General features: G+C 43.0%; 1 protein-coding gene across 2 annotated transcripts in view; it reads right to left on the bottom strand.

The window, feature by feature from the left end:
• TMEM272 (transmembrane protein 272) overlaps positions 1 to 20,146 on the bottom strand; it is a 61,013-nt gene that overhangs the window by 39,640 nt on the left and 1,227 nt on the right. Inside the window, exon 2 of one of the 2 annotated variants that reach the window (XM_025185567.2) lies at positions 19,720 to 19,787. The exons of the other annotated variant lie outside the window; for it this stretch is intronic. The gene's annotated coding sequence lies outside the window, so the exon portion shown is untranslated. The remainder of the gene's footprint in view (positions 1 to 19,719; positions 19,788 to 20,146) is intronic. 2 annotated transcript variants of the gene reach the window in all.

Genomic DNA, 20,146 nt, shown 5'->3' on the forward strand with positions numbered 1-20,146 from the left:
CAGTATGGGGCAAATTAGTTGAAACTATAGTAAAGAACAGAATTGTCAAATGCATAGATTAACATCATTTGTTGAGGAAAAGTCAACATGGATTCTGTAAAGGGAAATCATGCCTCACTAATCTACTAGAATTCTTTGGGGAGGGAGGTGGTCAACAAGCATGTGATCAAGAGGGATCCAGTGAATATAGTGCACTTAGATTTCCAGAAAGCCTTTGACAAGATCCCTCACCAAAGGCTCTTAAGCAAAAGTAAGTTCTCATAGGGTTAGAGGCAAGGTCCTCTCATGGACTGATAACCGATTAAAAGAGAGAAAAAGATAAGAAACAAAGGATAGGAATAAAAGGTCAATTTTCAGAATGGAGAGTGGTGTCCAGCAGGGGTCTGTACTGGAACCAATCCTCAGATAAATGATCTGGAGAATGGAGTTGTCATGAACAAAAGGAGTGCTGACCAACACCTGGTGACTAAGGGGTTAATTCAGGTGCCTAGCAAAGGGGTCAGCCAGGGGGCCGGGAAAACCAATCGAGTTAGAGGCTTAGAATTTGAATTGGATATAGATACTCTGCCTGCTTTCTTTGGCTATGTCTACACTATAGGCTGCTTGCGCAAGAAGCTTAGATCTTCCACAAAAATATCTTGCACAAGGCAGCGTCCACACTGCAAAAGTGCATCAAAAAAGCGATGCGCTTTTGCAAAAGAGCGTGTCTAGACTGCATGGACACTCTCTCGAAAGGAAACTCTGATTGCTATTTACTGAAAGGCCACCAGGGCACCTCTTTTTGATTGCCTCTTTTTGTGCAAAAAAACCCTGTTCACTGTCCACACACACCTTTTTGCGCAAGAGCTCTTGTGCAAAAAGGAGTTATTCCTCGTAGAAAGAGGAATACGTACACCAGAAAAACCCCTCGGTTTTTTCGTTTTACTTGCGCAAAAATGTGCTTGAGGAGTGGAGGCGCTGCGATTTTTTGTGCAAAAACACTGAGGTGTAGACCTAGCCTCAGTGAGGGAGAATAATACCAGGGGTTGAGAGACACAGAATGATTTAACCCAGGCAAGACTACCCCTATGGAATTCAGGACAGGGGAGCAGACTGAACAAAGAAAAATTAGAAGTGAGTACCAGGGAAATATGAATCCAGGCGCGTTCAGGGTAATTTTTCTTTATTTTGTGGTTTGGTTTGAACTACTCTGTGTGAATCTATGCCTCTCCTCCCCCATTAGCATCTAAGCATTGTGCTGAGACTTTGTTCTCTATTTTAAAAATTTATTTTCCTTAGTTGCTCTGTACACCTAGCAACCAAGTATGCCTTATCAAGTATATCTTTTGTTTTGTAATAAAAATCACATATTTTAAGGTGATGATTTGAATCTTGTGTCCTCGAAGGTTTGTCTGTGTGTATCTGCATGCGTCTGACTGAGAGGTTGGCTACCAGAGACTGCAGCTTGTTTTTCTCTTTTCTTTTTCAAGCTCTTTTGGGATAAAAGAGCTTGGGGTACCCATGAAGGTGATTTCAAGTGTTCACCCCTCTTTTTTTAGAGGTTCAAAGCACTTGATGGTGGCAGCGAAATTCCCAAAATATGGGTATTAGGATTTTGGAGGGAAGTTTGTGTAACCAGGGCATATAGAAGCATGGTTTTGAAGCGCTCTTGCGGGTCCTCATCTTCTGCATTCGTAGTGCCAGAGTGGGGAACAGCCTTGCTGTACTGGAAGCAATCCTCAAAATATTCATAAATGATCTGGAGAATAGAGTAAACAGTGAGGTGGCAAAATTTATAGATTATACCAAACTGTTCAAGACAGTTAATACCAAAGCAGACTGTGAAGAGTTTCAAAAAGATCTCACCAAACTAAGTGATCAGGCAACAAAATGGCAGATTAATTTTAATGTTGATAAATGTAAAATAATGCGCATTGGAAAACATAATCCCAATTATACATATAAAATGATGGGGACTAAATTAGTTCTCTGAAAACATCCACTCAATGTGCAGCAGCAGTGAAAAAAGCAAACAGAATGAGGTGTAACAGGTAATTCGAACTAAGGACTTAGTTCGAATTACCGCTTAACTGCTGCGTGTAGCCGTGGGCAGTTAGTCCAGACTAGTGTCATTTCGAAATGGCGACCGGACGGGAACATGCAAATAAAGCCCGGGATATTTAAATCCCGGGCTTCATTTGCAAGTTCGAATGCCTACATTAGCCTCCCTAGTTTGAACTAGGGGACTAGGGTAGACATACCCATAGAGAATAAGACAGAGAATATCTTATTGCCTCTATATAGATCCATGGTACATCCATATCTTGAATACTGTGTGCAGATGTGGTCACCTCATCTCAAAAAAGGTATCTTAGCATTGGAAAACATTCAGAAAAGGGCAAAAAAATGACGAGGAGTTTGGAATGGCTGCCACATGAGGAGTCCGGGACTTTTCAGCTTAGAAAAGAGGAGACTAAGAGTGGGATTTGATAGACATGTATAAAATCATAACTCGTGTTGAGAAAGTAAATAAGGAAGAATTATTTAATGTTCCCATAACACAAAAAAGAGGGGTCACAAAATGAAATGACTAGGTAGCAGGTTTTAAACCAACAAAAGGAAGTATTTCTTCACAAAACACAGGGAACCTGTGGAACTCCTTGCCAGAGGACATTGTGAAGACCAGGACTTTACAAGGGTTCAAAAAAGAAATAGATAAATACATGGAGGTGTAGCCAGACAGCCCGCCCCCATCTCATCCATCTTATTTGCCTCTCTGAGGTTCCTAAAGCATACAGGACAGAGAAGGAGCAAGAAGATCAGCATAGCCATTAAGCTTTGATCTGCTTTGACCAGGATATGCGAGTTTCTGACTCTGAGTAACGATTAAGGAAATAAGCTAAGCTCGAGGCTGCAAGAAGTGTCAGGCTGGCACCTATGTTGATTCGAACACACACAGTCCCTGGGAGAGGAATTTCCCACTGAGAAAAGAATCCCCCAGTAATTCCAATTTAATCATCTCAATTCTCTCTTACAAGTGTAAATTAAGTTCACAACTCCCTTGTAAGAATTGGTCTCACAGCAGACAGACCAGCATCAATTGGCATTACAGATAAGAAAGAGAAATACGTGACCCCATGAGTATAAAAGATAGGTCCAGCACACACTCACTTTGAGTGTCATTCTACCCTCTACCTGCTGGTCGGGTTAGGTGTTTGACCTCCCGAGGTTCTATGGGGACGCCCACCTCGTATTTTCGTCTTTCCTAGGAATTGAGGGACCGGCCCTGGCCTGACATGCTGGAGTCGAGAGGCACAGAAGGGGGTAAAAATTGTACCTGGATGTGGTCCTCTCTCTTAAGTGTACACATAGAAAGAGTAAGCTGTTATTTGGTACCATTATTTCTATTTTTCTATCTTTATCTTCTTTGTAACCATTTTTAAGATCTATATTTTGCTAGTAGTTAAGAAATAGAGCAATAGCCATTGCAACCATATGATTTATAAGCTTCCTCAAATAAACCTGTAACTGTTTAAGTTTTAACCTGACTCCTTCAGTTGCTGTAATAGAACCAAGCACAATTTAAAAGAACTTCAGCTGGTCATAAAGGGACAGACATAGGGAGAGCTTGGGCGTTTGGATCTGTGTCACTCCCAGGTGACAAGATCCGTTGGGGCACCTTTTCAGCCTTTCCTAGGCTGCCCTCTGCGAAGGAACCCCTGTGTTCTAGCAGCTAAAATCTAAGGTGTAATAAGCTCTTCCTATATAACGGGGCGTCTGTTGGCCTGCTGGCCACCCTCTGCGATGGGACCCCGGTCCTAGCAGTAAAGACAGGGACGTTAAACCTTTTCTCGGAAACATACACACACACACTGCCCTGACCGTCGGCTGACAGGAGGATAGGTCCATCAATGGCTATCAGGAAAGATTGGAAGGAATGGTGTCCTTAGCCTCTGCATGTCAGAAGCTGGGAATGGGCAACATGGGATAGGTCACGTGGTGACTCCCTGTTCTGTTCATTCCTTCTGGGGCACCTGTCATTGGTCACTGTCAGAAGAAAGGATACTAGGCTACATGGACCTTTGGTCTGACCTGGTATGGTCTTTCTTACATTCTAGGACAGTGGACACCAACCAGTAGATCGGGATCTACTGGTAGATTGGAGCCTTTGACAGGTGATCCTGACAGGTTTGGCTGGGAGGCCGTCAAGTGCCGGCACTTCATCTGCCCTTCTCAGCACTGTCATGCTTCTCCTGACCTCTGCCTTGGAGCTGCCTCCCGAGCCCCGGGAGCCTCCTATTTGCTGTGTAGGACACAGGAAGAAGGGGGGGGTGCTTATGTCAGGGTGCTCCACCGCCCATCCTGTACCCCATCTCCACAGAGCAGAGGAGCAGGGATGAGAAAGTTTACTGGCTGCTTTTGGGAGCGGTGCAGAGCCAGGGCAGGGGTGAGCCTGCCTTAACCCCACTGCTCCACCACCTGGAAGGCACCTGTGGTAAGCGATGCCCTTCTGGAGCTCACAGTCTGAACCCCAGCCCCAGTCCTGACCCCCTCCTATACCCCAAACTCCTGCCCTAGCCCTGGCCCCCCTCCCACACACACACCCAAACTCCCTTCCAGAGCCTACATCCTGAACCCTCTTTTGCATCTCAACTCCCTGCCCCAGGCTCAGCTCAGAGCCCCTCCCACACTCCAAATCCTTTAGCCCAAGACCAGAGGTAGATCCTGGATTGCACTTATATTCAGACAGTGATCTCATGCTTCAGAAGGTTGGCGACTACTGTTCTAGGAACAGCAAGGAGAGTGAGAGGAGAATTGTTTGGATTAGTCCAAGCAAGTGTAACTAACAGAAATCAGATGCCATTGGACAAAGATAAAAGTGGGCTGAATAAATTTTTCAAATTAGGAAAATCTTCTAAATTGTGGAATAGAAACCCATAAGAAATTACAGAAATCCTTTTTGCCTGAATCTTAAAACTCAGACTGAACATGCAGCTGGAAGTAAGCCTGTATTGGCCAATGGGTATACATAGTTACTTAGTAAGTCTTTTCCATCTCCAGTTTCTATGATTTTAACTTGACTCCAAATCTTGTAACCATGACAAATGACTTTGTGCAAGTGACACTAAAGGCAGAGTAAAGAAAGTGGGTGAGTGAAACTGGCTTCTAGATCCCACAAGCTGTGGAATAATGAAATCTTTTCTTTGCTGGACAGTCGTCTGTGTTACGAAAACCAGCTGCATATCTGGCATCTGCTGGCACTTCTGTTAGCTTTGCCAGCAGAGGGGCTGAGGATTGAATTGGTATGGGGGCTGAAGGACTCTCATCCTCGATGTGATCCTTTCTGCACAAGATTAAGGCACAGTTGTGAGTCTGAAGAGGGAGAAGCTAATTGTGAGTCAGTAGATTCCTGAGCCATCTTGGCATTGTGTGCCCTGTAAGGAATGTGAGTAGCGGCAGAGCCTCATACACAAATGTATGTTAGTGCCCAGGAACCAGAAATAAATGTGAGGAACCAGAAATAAATTTGGGTCCCAAGGGATCACCATTCTTTGTGAGCAGCCCAGTCAGGAGAAAGCCTTGTGAGACCACCTGACTCTACAAACCATCATGAAGAATGAAATCATCGTTGTACAGTCACTAGGAAAAAGAGGGTGATGTTTATAAGGCCAAATCTGACCGAAAATAAGTCACTGACAATTTCCTTGTGGAGACAAGACACAGAGTAGTTTTGCCTTCATGTAGCTGGTTGAGGCAAACCTGAGACTCTCCCCTACTAGTGTTTACATAGGTGGCTCCTGAACTTCTGGCTGGGGGAGGCTAGCCCCAAATCCTGCTCCTTGTGCCCAAAGCCCTACCCCTTCTGGGTGTTCCGGAAACCAGAGCCCCCCCCACAACTGCCAAGCTGGTTTGTGTCTGTATGGCCCCCGCCCCTGCCCTGGAAGGAGAGTGCAGGGCAACAAAGCTGCAGGCTCCCTCCTAGTCCTGGCGCACTGGGGAGGAGAGCACAGCGCAGCAACACTGTCACCTTCCCAGTCCCAGGAACCCTGCAGCACCATAGAAGCAAGGCCCTGGGAGTGGAGTGATCATTTGCGGAGGCTCAGTGTCTCCTAGCCTCTCCTACCTACTGCCCATGAGTATTTACCTCAACCAGCCCCATCAAGGTGAAACTACCCTGTGCTTTTTCTCCACTGGGATTTTAAAACAAAAGCTAACTTGAGTTGACTACCTCATTATAAACACCACACTTTTCCCCCTGCAAAGGCCAGCTCACAGGGTGACAGCAAGCCACCTCTGCCATCACCCTCACTTTGCACAGGCTTATAAAACCATACAGAAAATCATCAGAGGGCCAGACTAAGTGAGTGCATTCAGGAAATGGCTTCATCTAATCTGAGAATCCATCCCCAGGCTGATAGAGCCAGCAGTAATTTTGAAATGGCTGAATAAAACAGTGTTAAATTCTCTTTTAGAAGTGATCATCTTATAAAAAAAAAAGCTTTTTATCATTTATTAATAGCAACTCAGGTAGTTATAGGGAAAGAAATTCAATGCAGCTTTTTTTCTATTGTTCAAAGTAAGACATGTCAATGTTTAGCTCATAGCTGCTTTGCTTAGCACTGGGGGGGGGGGGGAGGAGGGGAAACCACTTAAATGGCTTTCCACAGCATTTAACAGCTATGCCAAATGGGATCCCAGAAATGACAGCATGCAATTAGTACAATCTAATCTCCACAAAATATATAACAGGTGTAACCCTTCTGCCGGGTAGGCCTGGCAGTAACCAGGGCTGGGTTCACACAGGAATAAATCAAGGGCAAACCCCCTGCTCTCAGCAAACAGTCCATGCTGCAGAGGTAGGAGGCCTTGATGCCTGCAAACTGAAAATGACATTTTGGTGTTCACTGGCACAGTTAGTGCTGTTGTTGATTCTGCTGTAATTCAGTGTAATTACAGCTGCCATCTTTGTGAGAAATCAAAGAGAGGAGATAGGACACCCCCCATCCCCAGGGTCCATGCTATCCCTGCAGCTTCTCTTCAATAGCTACATGAGACTCCTGGGAGAGAAAGGGAGACACCACAGGGTGTCTGTGAGAAGTGCCCCATTAACACTCAACTCTATATAGGCGTGGCAGGATTCAATTTAACATGGATAAGATGTTGGTAAATATTGATTTCAACTCACAGAAGAGTTCAGCCTCACGCACCTTGTGCCTGCAGGGATCAGACATTATCAATTCTGAGGAACCCCAGCCATGGGGGAGCTCATTCCACTGCTAAATGGCTCTGTTCCTGGGCAGAAGCCATTCAGCAGTGAAGATGGCTTTCCCCACAGCTGGAGAATCAATGTTCTCCTTGCCCGCCGGGCTAGGGGGTCTCTGCTTTGCCTGTCAAAACCACAGTCCTCCCCACACCTTGAGCCTGCAGGGATCCAGTGTCATCAGCTCCATGACACGGAGCCCTCTCCAACTCCACAGCCCTGCTCACTCACTTTCCAGCCACAAGTCTGTGGGGCATTCTAGGGTGGGAACTGTCCAGCAGGGGGATGGCCTGCCCTGACACCAAAGGTTTGGTCTCCTCTTCACATCCCTAGAGTGGGGAGAGTGTCTCTGCACTAGTGGGCCAGGACTACAGTTGTGCTCTGGTATCTTGGGCCCCTAGGCCAAACAGAGAGCCCCCAGCAGTCCTGCTGTCCTAACCTCAGCCGCTTCATTTGCCAGAGCTGTAAACATAAATATAGTTAAAATCAGGGGGGGAATTAAAATTAAAAATCAATATTAATCAATGAAATTGCAAAAAACAAAACAAACAAACAAACAAATTCTGCTAAGCCTAACTATACATCTCATTCTTTACTGGCACCACTACTCAGGTGTCAGAATACGGACAGGAAATTAGTTCAGGGAGGAAGAAGAGCTGGCTCAAGCTGAACCCATGCATTGTGAAGTGGTGCTGATCAGAAAGAGGAAGCATTTTGAAGAGCTGGCCAAGATGCTGTCACCATCTTCCAATAGAGGCAGAAAGCCTCCATTTGTAAGAGTTTTTTTTAAGATATTGATTTTGTTGGGCAAATGCCTGGATTTTGATAAATCCTTTGAATGCCCCAAAAACTAGGAGAGGAAAAAAGTATTAGGCTTCTCACAGAAGAGTACTTTTAAAAAAACAAATCTTTATGTTTTAGTTGTGCTTGTTGTTAGAATGTGAAGGCAAGCTATCATTATAAGTAAAACATTAAACCCTCACAGCAGCAAAATAGGATTGAGACAAAAAGTAAATAACTCAAAGGTTTTACATCCAATGGAAAAATCCAATACCTGCAAAGTCACTATGCATGAAATATGAACACCTGAATCAACAGTTTAATTTGCACTTCTGCAGATCAAAGATAATCTTCCCATTGTAGTTGGCTATTGATAGTCACAGATCTCAGGGCCAGAAGGGCCTACTGAAGTCAAGTACTCTGAGCTCCTATAAAACACAAGTGGTAGAACTTCCCTGAAATTATTCTGAAGCCATATCTTTTAGAAAAACATCCAATATTGATTTAAATTTTGCCACAATCCTTGGCCAAGTGTTCTAGTGGTAAAGTACTCTCACTGTTAAAAATATATACTTTTTTTTCCAGTCTGAATTTATCTAGCTTCAACTTCCAGACATCGGATCATGTTATACTTTTCTCTGCTAACTTGAGTTTATATTTTATTTCTGAGGTCTGTATATGCTTTGATCTGAGTATTAGTTCAGTCTGTTAAAAAAAAAACCCTCTCTTAGGTTTCTCCCCAAAAGGATATTCATTTTCCATGCTGTCCTTTCATACACTGAACAGTACATTACATTGTTACTGACATTATTAACCAACATCCCTGGAAAAGAGTCCTTTCCCACTATCTGGTACTGCCATAAGAATCATAGAAATATAGGGTTGAAAGACACTCGTGTGTCTTATATACAGCACTCCTGTAGCACTCCAGAAGGATGTTTTCCTTTTTCACCACAGCATCATAATATTGACTCAGTTTGAACAGCAATGTACAGCTTCTCTCCTCTTCTTTCCCCATTTATCCTTTTCCTTCAGAGAAGAAGATGTTTGGGTGCTCTTGCATTAGAACAAAATGTGTGGGGGCTTTTTAATGTTCAGCTCTTTCTCAAAGTACCTTGAGCAAATTATGGGCTTTAGCTTACTGGTATGTTCTGAGAAAGGGGTTTGCCATTTACTTCAATGGAAATATGATTCACCGCAGGTTTTTTACTTATTGTGGTGATTTTATCATTCAATAACTCAGTGCCCATATAAATTGTGATAGGTCCTGATACTGTGCACTTTAGTGTATTTCTTAATCATCAATGTTGATTTTCATTTCTGCACAGTTGTCAAACTAAAGACAGCAATACTGCTAAAAATTAAGAGAGAATAATCTAAGACAAAGTAGAAGTGTAATATAAGATCTCTTGACAGGAAACTGAGGGCCCAAGTCACCAGTTTTACACCAGTGCAATGCCACTGAAATCTGCTGATGTAAAACACGACTTACCCAGTGGCAAATCAGGCCCTAAGAATTCAGGTGTGATTTGTGGTTAAATGCCTCTGTAAAGAGCATGATTTCTTTCAGCATTAGAAAGACAGGAAAATACTCAAATCTGTGCTGGGCTCCCAAACGCCAGGTACTTCTGGGTAGTACATTTTGGGGATGCTTTTTTCATAATATACCTCAAAGCTCATGTCACGGCATTATGTCATTGGAGTCACGCTTCATGAGATTACATCACAATAGGTTATTCTTGATGGCATTATATAATTAAGTAGAAGCTCTAGTAAAAAGTAAATTTTGTGGAGCAATATCCACTGTTTAATATTATCATAATTATCTCTTTCTATGAACACATACAGTCTAATTCTGATCTCATTCATACCAGTTTGACATCATTATAATTTCCCTGCAGTAACTTTGGTTCACACCTGTTTTATAAGAGAAGAATGTGACCTAGAGATTTGACATAACACAGAATGTGCCATATTTGTGAAATAACAAATTAAGGCTGCTGCATTCATTTTTCTGTCCTTTGAATGCCATAGTTAATGAGTGAGGAAGGGTGTTTGATTTGCATTTCATGACTGAAGTACTGGTTTTTAAATGAGATTTTCCACAGACCCTGTGCCCCTACCTTAGTGTACTAATATGCTACAATTACTGGCAGAAAGTTTTGTTAGATTATTTCCTACCCAAAAGTTCTCCACTTCTCCAAATCACCTCCATTATCACTATCTATTTAACAGACCAGAATGCATAAGCAGGCTTGGTCTATAATACTCAAAGGTTTTAGACAGGAGGGCTGATTTTCCAAAGTGTTCAACACTCTCCAGCTCCCAAGAACTTCAGTGAGGTTCCCTGTGTACATTATGCTTTTTACAATCTGGGCACATTTTTAGGGTCTTGTATATAGATTTATGTGCTTAAATGTAGGCATCCATTTTTTAAAATCTTGTCTGTAATGTTTTTCTGTCATGCAAACTTCATTGTTAATGCTCTATATTGATTTATGTTCAGTGACTCCTTTCGACTTTACCAAATTGCCCGCATGTCCACTGTCAGTCTGAATGATTACTGTGACCTGAGCGTGGATTGCAGATCTTTCTAGAAGTCCAGGTAACCAATAAATAGGGCCCTACCAAATTCACTGCCATGAAAAACGTGTTATAAACCATAAACTCTGGTCCTCTGTATGCTTTTACCCTATACTATACAGATTTCATGGGGGGATACAAGTGTTTCTTAATTGGGGGCCTGACCCAAAAGGAAATTGTGGGGAGTTTATTTTAGGAGAATAATGGTATTGCCATCTTTACTTCTGTTTGCCTTCAGCGCTGAGCATCCAAAGAGTGGCAGCTGTTGGCTAGGTGCCCAGCTCTGAAGACAGCTCCCTGACAGCAGCAGTTCAGAAGTAAGTGTGGCAATACCAGACCATGCCACTCTTATTTCCGCACCGCTGTTTTCAGAGCTGGGTGGTTGGAAAGTGGCAGCTGCTGACTTAGAGACCAACTCTGCAGGCCGTTGTGAAGATGTAAGGGTAGCGATACCACACCATGTCTTCCTTCCTTCTGCGGTGCTGCTGGTGGCTCTGCCTTCAGAGGTGGGCTCCTGACCAGCAGTCATCAGGCACCAGCTGCCCAGCTCTGAAAGCAGGGCTGCCATCAGCAGCAACATAGCTGTAACCTCCACACACAATAACCTTGTGACCCCCACAACTCCTTTTGGGTCAGGATCCCTACAATTACAACACTATGAATTTCAGATTTAAATAGCTGAAATAATGAAATTTATGGTTTTTGAAATCCGATGACCCAGAAATTCACTAAAATGGACCATAAATTTAGTGAGGCCCTATCAATAAAGATAGCAAATGGATAATGGAGAACTTCTGTCTACCACTGGCTTCTATCTCTGTATTTTGTGAGAGCCACTCCAAGAAGAACCAGTAGGTGAATAAGAGCTTTAAGGAGGGGGTCATGGTGTTCTAGGAAGAGAAAATAGCTTTCTAGCAGGAGATCAAAATATTCAGGGAAAAGAAAAAAAAGGTCTTTGGGTAGAAAATCAAGGCATTCCAGGAGAAGAAGGTTTTTCTGGAAGGAGAATAAAGCCTTTCAGGTTGAAAACAAAAAGTTTGGGGAAACCAAGGCTTTCCATGAGAAGACTAAGGCCATCTAAGAAGGGACTGGTTTTATGGGAGAAGAATAAGGCCTAACAAGAAGAGATAAAAGATCCAGCATATACACTATTACTTTTATTTTTAAATTACATTCCTAATTCTCATGGTTGTAGAGGAGCTTGAAAAAGTGACCCAAACTTACACTGAGTCACTGTTTTGTTATTTAATCTGCACACAGATCTGGAACTAACTACTCCACTTATTTTAATGGATTATTGACTCAAACCTAAAGACATCAATTGACAACTGTCATGGCTCCTTCCCCACTCTGGCACGATGGATGCAGAATGGGGGCCCACAGAAGAACCCCAAAACCTTATATTTCCCGGCTTTGGTAAAAAAAAAAAACTCACCCCCAAAATCTTAACAACCTGGGTTTTGGGGATAAAAACTCTGCTGCCACCACTCAAATAATGATAAGAAAATCAGGGGAGAGATCACTTGGGAGATCTCACCCCTAGAGTACAAACCAGGACATAAAAATTAACCAACACTAGGTTAAGAAAAAGAAAAGAGAAAGAACTTTTATTATCACCACAATATTCCTGTTGCAAGCATAATGACTAGATGGGAAAGTCACAAAGTAATATACTCATGGGGAATTCCACCATAGGCCCAAACTTAGTTGCAAAAGAGAGAAAAAAATCATTTTAAATGCACAGACACCAGATACCATTTCTGAAACCTAACGGATTTATCTAAACTTTACCCTACTTACAGAGGAGTGAAGAGTCTATTCTCCTCCAAGATTCCTTTGTCCAAAAATTCCTTTGTCCCAGTTTGAAATTCCTAGCTACATTCCTATTGGCCAACTCTACCTGGGTTAGGAATAGTTAACCCCTTAGGTTCCTAGGCTGCTGGCTAAGCCTCATTATCATTACAACAACACGATTAAAACAAGAGTGGGTACAGTGTAAAATAGAATGAATATGTATATAAAAATCAGAGCTATAACAGCAATGATACTGTCAGGCAGCCTGCCCCAGGCCAAAGAAGCTGGCTTCATGCTCCTAGGAGGGGCAGGGCCTCAGGCAGATGGGGCAGGACTGAGCCCCCCCCCCTCCACACACACCAACCCTCAGCCTTGCCTGGAGTGTACCAGCAGGGCTCTGGCAGCGATTTAAAGGGCCTGAGGTTCTGGCTGCCACCGCTGCCATATTAGCCATGGTGGCGGCTGGAAGCCCCGGGCCCCTTTAAATCACTGGGCCCCAGGGCAGTTGCCTCTTTGTCCCTTCCCCCCATCAACAAGCCTGGATATTATTAGTCATTGCCGTATTTAAAACAGCAAGAAGTTCAAGTCCTTTCTGGGAGCTTTCCACAGAATTTAGGCCCATCTTGCAGTAGATTAAAATACTTATTAATTCTGTATCTGCTGCCCATCTTTTTCACTCCAAAAAGAAATATCCACTTGTCCACTCAGGTCTGCAGGGACCTGAGTGCTTGCAGCCATTGTAAATTAGGTGCCTGTCATGTAGTATAATACTTCCAGAGATGCTCATTTGTAAGGGAAATGAAAAATGTGGTTCTATATTGGACAAAATTAAAGCTGCCTAATAGAAGATGAAAGCCAGCCACGAGGCTATGAAAACAGGTCAAGAGAGGATGAAAGCCACTTTATCAGTGTAAGAAGGGAGTCTGTAACAGATGAAAGATGATTGTCATCAGCAGAATGATGCAGCACACTGGAAATGAAAGTTTTAATGGAGTCAGAGATCCAGACAGTACAGAAAGAGACGTAAGCTGAGTTTTTAAATATTGAAATCAAATTTCCATGGTCAAACAGATTGAAGAGGCAAGCATTAATTTACCACAAAAGGCAAATATATTTTTTCAGAAGACAGAAGAATTAAGAGACCTTGTTGCCATATCTCAGTGCCTATACTATTCAATTAACTGAGCATGTACACTATTAATCAACTGGGCTACGTCTAGACTGGCATGATTTTCCGCAAATGCTTTTAATGGAAAAGTTTTCCGTTAAAAGCATTTTCGGAACAGAGCATCTAGATTGGCACGGACGCTTTTCCACAAAAGCATTTTTTGTGGAAAAGCGTCCGTGCCAATCTAGATGCGCTTTTCCGCAAAAAAGCCCCAATCACCCTTTTCGTGATCGGGGTTTTTTTGCGGAAAACAAATCTGGGCTGTCTACACTGGCCCTTTTGCACAAAAGTTTTGCGCAAAAGGACTTTTGCCCGAATGGGAGCAGCACAGCATTTCCGCAAGAACACTGACAATCTTACATGAGATCGGCAGTGCTTTTGTGGAAATTCAAGCGGCCAGTGTAGACAGCTGGCAAGTTTTTCCGGAAAAGTGGCTGATTTTCCAGAAAAACTGGCCAGTCTAGACCCAGCCCTGTGGTAAAGTATTCATTGTTTATCATCACTGGAGATCAATCATATTGTGCCTCTGTGAAGGGCCACAAATTGTTTTTAAACTGATTAAAATACATACTTTCTCCCTGACCTTATACAAGCAGGACTAACGCATCTCATAATTTGGTCCACAACCATGTTACACAACAGTTCTTTTTTGTTGTTTGCAAGAGGGCATGTGATGGATAGGAGGAGTGCTGGCCAACATCCTGTAACTAAAAGAAGGTAGCTAGCATGGGTGTTGGCAGGGAGCCAGAAGAACCAAGGGGGATACAGTGCTGGAATTTGAATTTTCTATGATACCTGCTGCCGTTTCTCATTGTGTGAATTCTCAGTTAAGGGCTGGAGCCCTTGCCTCTCAGCTCTTCTAACAGGTCCAGGATTGTGGTAGAAAGAGGACTTTTATACAATGAGGCTCTTTCTGGTGGGCACATAGAGGACTGGCATCCTCAAAGACAGTTGGCAGTTCCAACTAAGTACCGGGAAAAGCTCTTGAGCTTAGCCCATGATCTCCTTAGTGGCCATGCGGGGGTAAAAAGAACCAAAGACTAATTGGGAAAGTCATTCCACTGAGAGGGGCTGGGCAAGGATGTGTCTAGTTATGTCTGGTCTTGTAAGGTATGACAATAGGTGGGAAAGCCCCAAGATTAGATCAAGGCACCTCTCCAACCACTCTCCATAATAGAGGTTCCATTCCAGTGTCTGGCTGTGGATATTCTGGGTCCTTTCCCTAAAAAGACACCCAGAGGAAAACAATATATCCTGACTTTCATGTATTTTGTCACCTGATGGCCTGAAGCAGTAGCTCTAGGGAACACCACTGCGAAGAGCTTGTGCCGGGCACTAACAGATATTTTTTCCAGGGTAGGTTGGCCCTCTTAGATCCTTACAGTTGAACACTTGGTTCCCATCCCTTACAACCACCAGAAAAATGAGCTGGTGGAGAGATTTAATGGAACTTTGGGCGTTGTGATATGCAAATTCGTAAATGAACACTCCAATGATTGGGACCTGGTGTTGCAGCAGTTACTGTTTGCCTACAGAGATGTATCTCATCCCAGTTTGGGATTCTCTCCCTTTTAACTTGTTTATGGCCGTGAGGTTAAGGGGCCATTGCAATCAGTGAAGCAGAAATGGGAGGGAGCTACCCCTTCCCCAGGAACTAACATTGTGGATTTTATAGGCAACTTACAAAACACTGTCAGAGATTCTTTAGCGCTTGCTCAACAAAACGTACAGAATGCTCAGCAAGAGCAGAAGGCCTGGTATGATGAATATGCCACAGAGTGTTCTTTAAAGGTAGGTGAGCAAGTCATGGGCTAGAAGGTGCTCCAGGCCAATAAGATGGAAGCATCCTGGGATGGACCATTCATGGTCTGAGAGCACATAGGAGCAGTTAATTACCTCATAGTATTCCCAGACTTTAAGCCTAAGCATGTTAATTCTCTAAAGCCCTTTTATTCCCAAGAATTCAAGGACCTTCAGTTCAAAGCCCATTAAAGAGACGACACTGAGTGCCCTGAAGGAGCCTACTACAACATGAAGGGCAAGGATAGCATCAAAGAGGTAACCCTGTCTATGAGCCGCAGTTGTGAGGAGCAACAGCAGATCTAGGAGCTGTAATTCAGCTTTGCACGGATGTTTCAGCCATCCGAGGATGGACTGAATGGGCTTACCACTCCATTAACACAGGTGAAGTTCACCCAATCAGAGCCCAACCCTACCGGATGGCTCCTTCAGCCAAAGCTGCTATATAGAAGGAGATCAAGGACATGTTAGAGATGGGTGTAATTCACCCCTCTGAAAGTTCATGGGCCTCTCCAGTGGTCCTAGTCCTGTGGTGGCAACAGTGATAGCCAGGAGCCCCATTGGCAACTGCCCAGAGACAACTGTCCAATTTGCCCCCCTCACACACACTTTTGGTGGGCCTGGACATGGCACAAGCCCTTACAATCCTTCCCTCCTTTCTGCACAACCTCCGTTTGGATCTTGAATTAATCACCTTGCTCTGCCCCTTTCTGAGACCAAAATATTTTGGGACTGCTAGTAGCAACTATGTAAACCACATCAATGTGTCGTCATTGTTTGTAATGAGTAGGTCAGGGCCATGAGGCTCCCAAATTATTGTAGGCTGACCCTCTGTTTCATGGCCTGTTGGTTTTAGGACATGAAATGCAAGAATACAGACAAGCAGGTTGTCCAGTGGTCACAGCAGGTGCCTGAAAACCAGGATATCTTGGTTCTAAGTCTTAGCTCTTCTGCTAATTCATTGTGTGGTTTGGCTGAGTCAGTTATTTTGTTCTGTGCCAGTTCTCTGAGTTTTACAAAGGGGCTAATACTGACCCTCTGGTCTCTCTTATCTAAGTGCTTTGAACTCTTGTGAAGAGCTGACGGTCTAGATCATGTCAGAGTGTTAATGGCTGGCATGGTTCCATATGCTCATGTTCCTTAACCCTTGCTGCTTCCTTGTGATGTGAGATGGAGTGAAATGCTTCCTGAAGTCCAATGTGGGACATGAGAGTCTCCCAGGTGTGTCATCCCCATTCCAAACTTCTTATTTCCTGGTTTTGGAAACAAAATGATCCTTTGGCCTGAAAGTCTCACTAGCAATTAACAAATATGTAGGGTTCCAAGGTTTAGCCTAGCAATCAGGGTAAGTCCCTAGGAATTCCATTCCATACAGTCTGCATCCTCATTGGATACAAGTTTCTGCATCATTTCCTGTACTCCATTCCTGGCTGGTGGTGGATGAAATAGTTATTTTATATACCACGCCTCACAATGGCCGTGAAACTTATTTAATGAATTGTGTATGATTGGAATGTGCAATCAGTTCTGGTGAAACAGACTGGCAGGTACAACTGGCCAAAGGGAGCTGGTGATTAAATGAAAGTTTTTACAAAAATATATGACTCATTATTCACAACTTTGAGATTTATATTCTTGTGATTAAAATATTGGATTGGCACTTAGGTGATCGGAGTTCAGTTCCTAGCTCTGTCAGATATCCTGTGTCACTTGCACTGTGTTTCCAGTCTGCATTACAAAATGGACATAAAAGATGCTTTTTTTTTTTGCTGGATTTACTTAAATTTTAAGCTATTAGCAGCAGGGATGGTCTATTAGGAGGTGTTTACACAGTACCTTGCACAATGAGGCTTCTAGTTTAATTGGGGCCTCTGCGTGCTACCACAATATAAATAATAATTATAGATGGCTGGTGTGATTGAGTGGAGCATTTCATAATGGAACACTTCAGGCTCTTTGTCTTTTGGAACCTTTGCATGTTACATGAAGTTGTTGCTATGGTAGCAGCATCCACAATGCAGGAGCCATCTACGTGGGAGACAAGCAGGTCTGTTCAGATCTGAATAATGTCCCGGCACATTCTTTTCTCCATACAGCTTCCTACCAATATCTAGGTCCCCAAAATTGGCTGACTCTCTCCCCTGTGTTTTTCCTCCCTAAAATATTTGCGACAGCAGCTTCTTCTAACTTTCTACCCCAATGCTTTGAGAGAAGGCACCCATGCTCTTCAGCTCTATATGACAAGCCAATAATGTTTCACAGGCATCTGTGAGAAGGATGATTGGTGTTGAACATCAGTCCCAGAGTATGGGGCTGCTGCTGCTGAGGAGAGGAAAGAAGGGCTATAGAATTTAATCCCAGCAGGTCTGTTTGGCCCCTTGGACATTGTATTTGAATTGGTGGGGCAAAAAGCAATCATTAAAGGAGTGCAGACTGAGGAGCAGAGGAAAATTACTCTTCCAGCAGCTCATTTGATTAATAGCAAGTGTAGTAATAGACTGGGTAGTTAGGAATTCCAGGGGTTCCCTGCTTCACCAAATCACCTCTATGTCCAGTCACTCACCTTCTATCTGATAGATCACAAGATGTGACAGTCACAACAGGACTCGGCGATAGTCCCCTCACAAATGCATATGTGATGATTTTCTCCAAGTTCAGAAAGTGAGTGAATACATTTTGCTGTTTCCATCCACAGGCATCCTCCTCCAATTCTATTACCCCTCCAAAGAGATATATCAAGAAGAGGCAGGAAAATAAAGCCTTCTAGGAAGAAGTTAAGACTTTCTGGGAGAAAGCTAAGGGAAAAGACAAAGACCTATAAGGTCTTCTGGGAACAAGTTTGAGCCATCAATAAGCCATATGGGAGGAAGAAAAAGGCCTTTTAGAAGAAACAAGAGACCTACCTGGAGGATAAGGAAGCTTTCTTGGTCTACAGCAACATGGTTACAGTGGTCTTGAATAAGGAACTGGCCTTCATATAAATTGACTTTAGAATAATCCCAAATAAAGTAAAAGATATTGGGATGGAACAAGATGTCTGCTGGATGAAAATACGTGCGCTTCTGGAAATGGAAAAAGCTCTCAAGAAGGAGAAGTAGTAAGTCCATTGGGAAGATGTAACTGGTGCCTACAAGATATAGACAGAAAGCATTTATCTGAAATAGCAGTGACAAATGCTGATGGTGGTCATGTCCCAGTTATGCAAACTAGAAAAAGGTATAAATATTGTATAGGACATGAAACAAAGGAATGACAGCCCTTATGAACAAAAACAGATCTTTATCTACCCGTTTGTTCCCAGGACTGCGATAAATCTATAACAAAGATTCAAAAGAAAAACAAAAACAATTTAAGAGCATGAGTGTTTTCTTTTAGATTTGTTGCCATATTTGCTTAATTTTATTTTCATCTCTGGGATACCGCTGACTGACTTTTTTGAACCTTTTACTTGTAAAAGGGTGGCTGAAATCTTTATTCTCATGCTGATGGTGATCTAGCATTTGTAACTTCAATTTTAATAATTGACTAGATCAGAGAAGTCTCTCCATAGTCAGCCCAGCCATCCTATCTTTGACTAAATAACTTGTGATTTCTACTTGATGTGCTGGAAATTTCAGAAACTAGCTGGAAACATCAATACTCAAAACATGATAATAAATGTGTGACTATCTACTCTAGAACTTTATAATTTTCCTTGATGCTGCATATCTTGGCAGCTTGGAACTTCACAGTGGAAGCAAGGATAGATCTGAAATCCTTCTTCCCCCCCTCCATACGCCCCCCCCCCAAAAAAAAGCACAGTACCTTATGAATGAAAAGGAGCCATTAGCAGCACAAGGCTTATGACATACAATTAAGCAATTATGATTTGATCCAATTGAGGCAGCAGTACATATACTCGTTAATACATTACAACTAATTTTGTTTGTGATATAAAGTACATTGTACAGGAGCTCAATATGCAGCATCTCTATTCCTTCCCCCCCCCCCCCCCCATAAAGGTCTCTATTTTGGCTGTTTTCTTCTTTCTTGACCCCAGCTTTTCATCCTCTCTTAAAAGCTTCCCAGCAATCTTTGCACACTCTTGCTCCAATTTCTCACTCTCCACTTGGAACTTCATTTCATTCCTTCTTAATTCTCCTCTCATCTCTCTGTCATCCAAGCAGCTGAAGTACACAGGTGAATCTGTCTCTAAAATACTGCACTAGAGAGACACCCTGAACTGTGACTCACCCTTCCACATTCTGTAGCAATGAGCAGAAACACAGAAGACAGACTCCTCTACATGTAAAGGTTAATAATGGAAGAAAAGGATGACAATCTCTCCTTTCAGTTAAGTTGCTATTGTACATACCACAGCATCAGTATTCATAGCACACTGTATATCGTTGCATTGTAAACAACAGATATATTGGAAGCCATCTGTGGATAGAAGCCCCAGCAAAGTCAATCAATGTTCTGGTCAAGAATTTAAAAGACCGGAATCCAAATCTATATTTGGATACCTAATGTGACTAATCAACCTGATTTTCAGAAGTGCTTCACTGGGAGCTGCTGGTTACTCAATACTGTGGAACAAATGAGGTCACTTAGGCTATGTCTAGACTGCAGGCTTCTTTCGAAAGATCGCGTCTAGACTGCAGGCAGATCTTTCGAAAGAAAAATCCGTTTTTTCGAAAGAGAGCACCCAGCGAGTCTGGATGCTCTCTTTCGAAGATGGCCTCTTTACATTGAAGAACGCCTTCCTTCGAAAGAGGAACTTTCGAAGGAAGGCGTTCTTC

This window comes from Pelodiscus sinensis, chromosome 1, assembly GCF_049634645.1.
Source record: "Pelodiscus sinensis isolate JC-2024 chromosome 1, ASM4963464v1, whole genome shotgun sequence".
Lineage (NCBI taxonomy): Eukaryota > Metazoa > Chordata > Testudines > Trionychidae > Pelodiscus > Pelodiscus sinensis.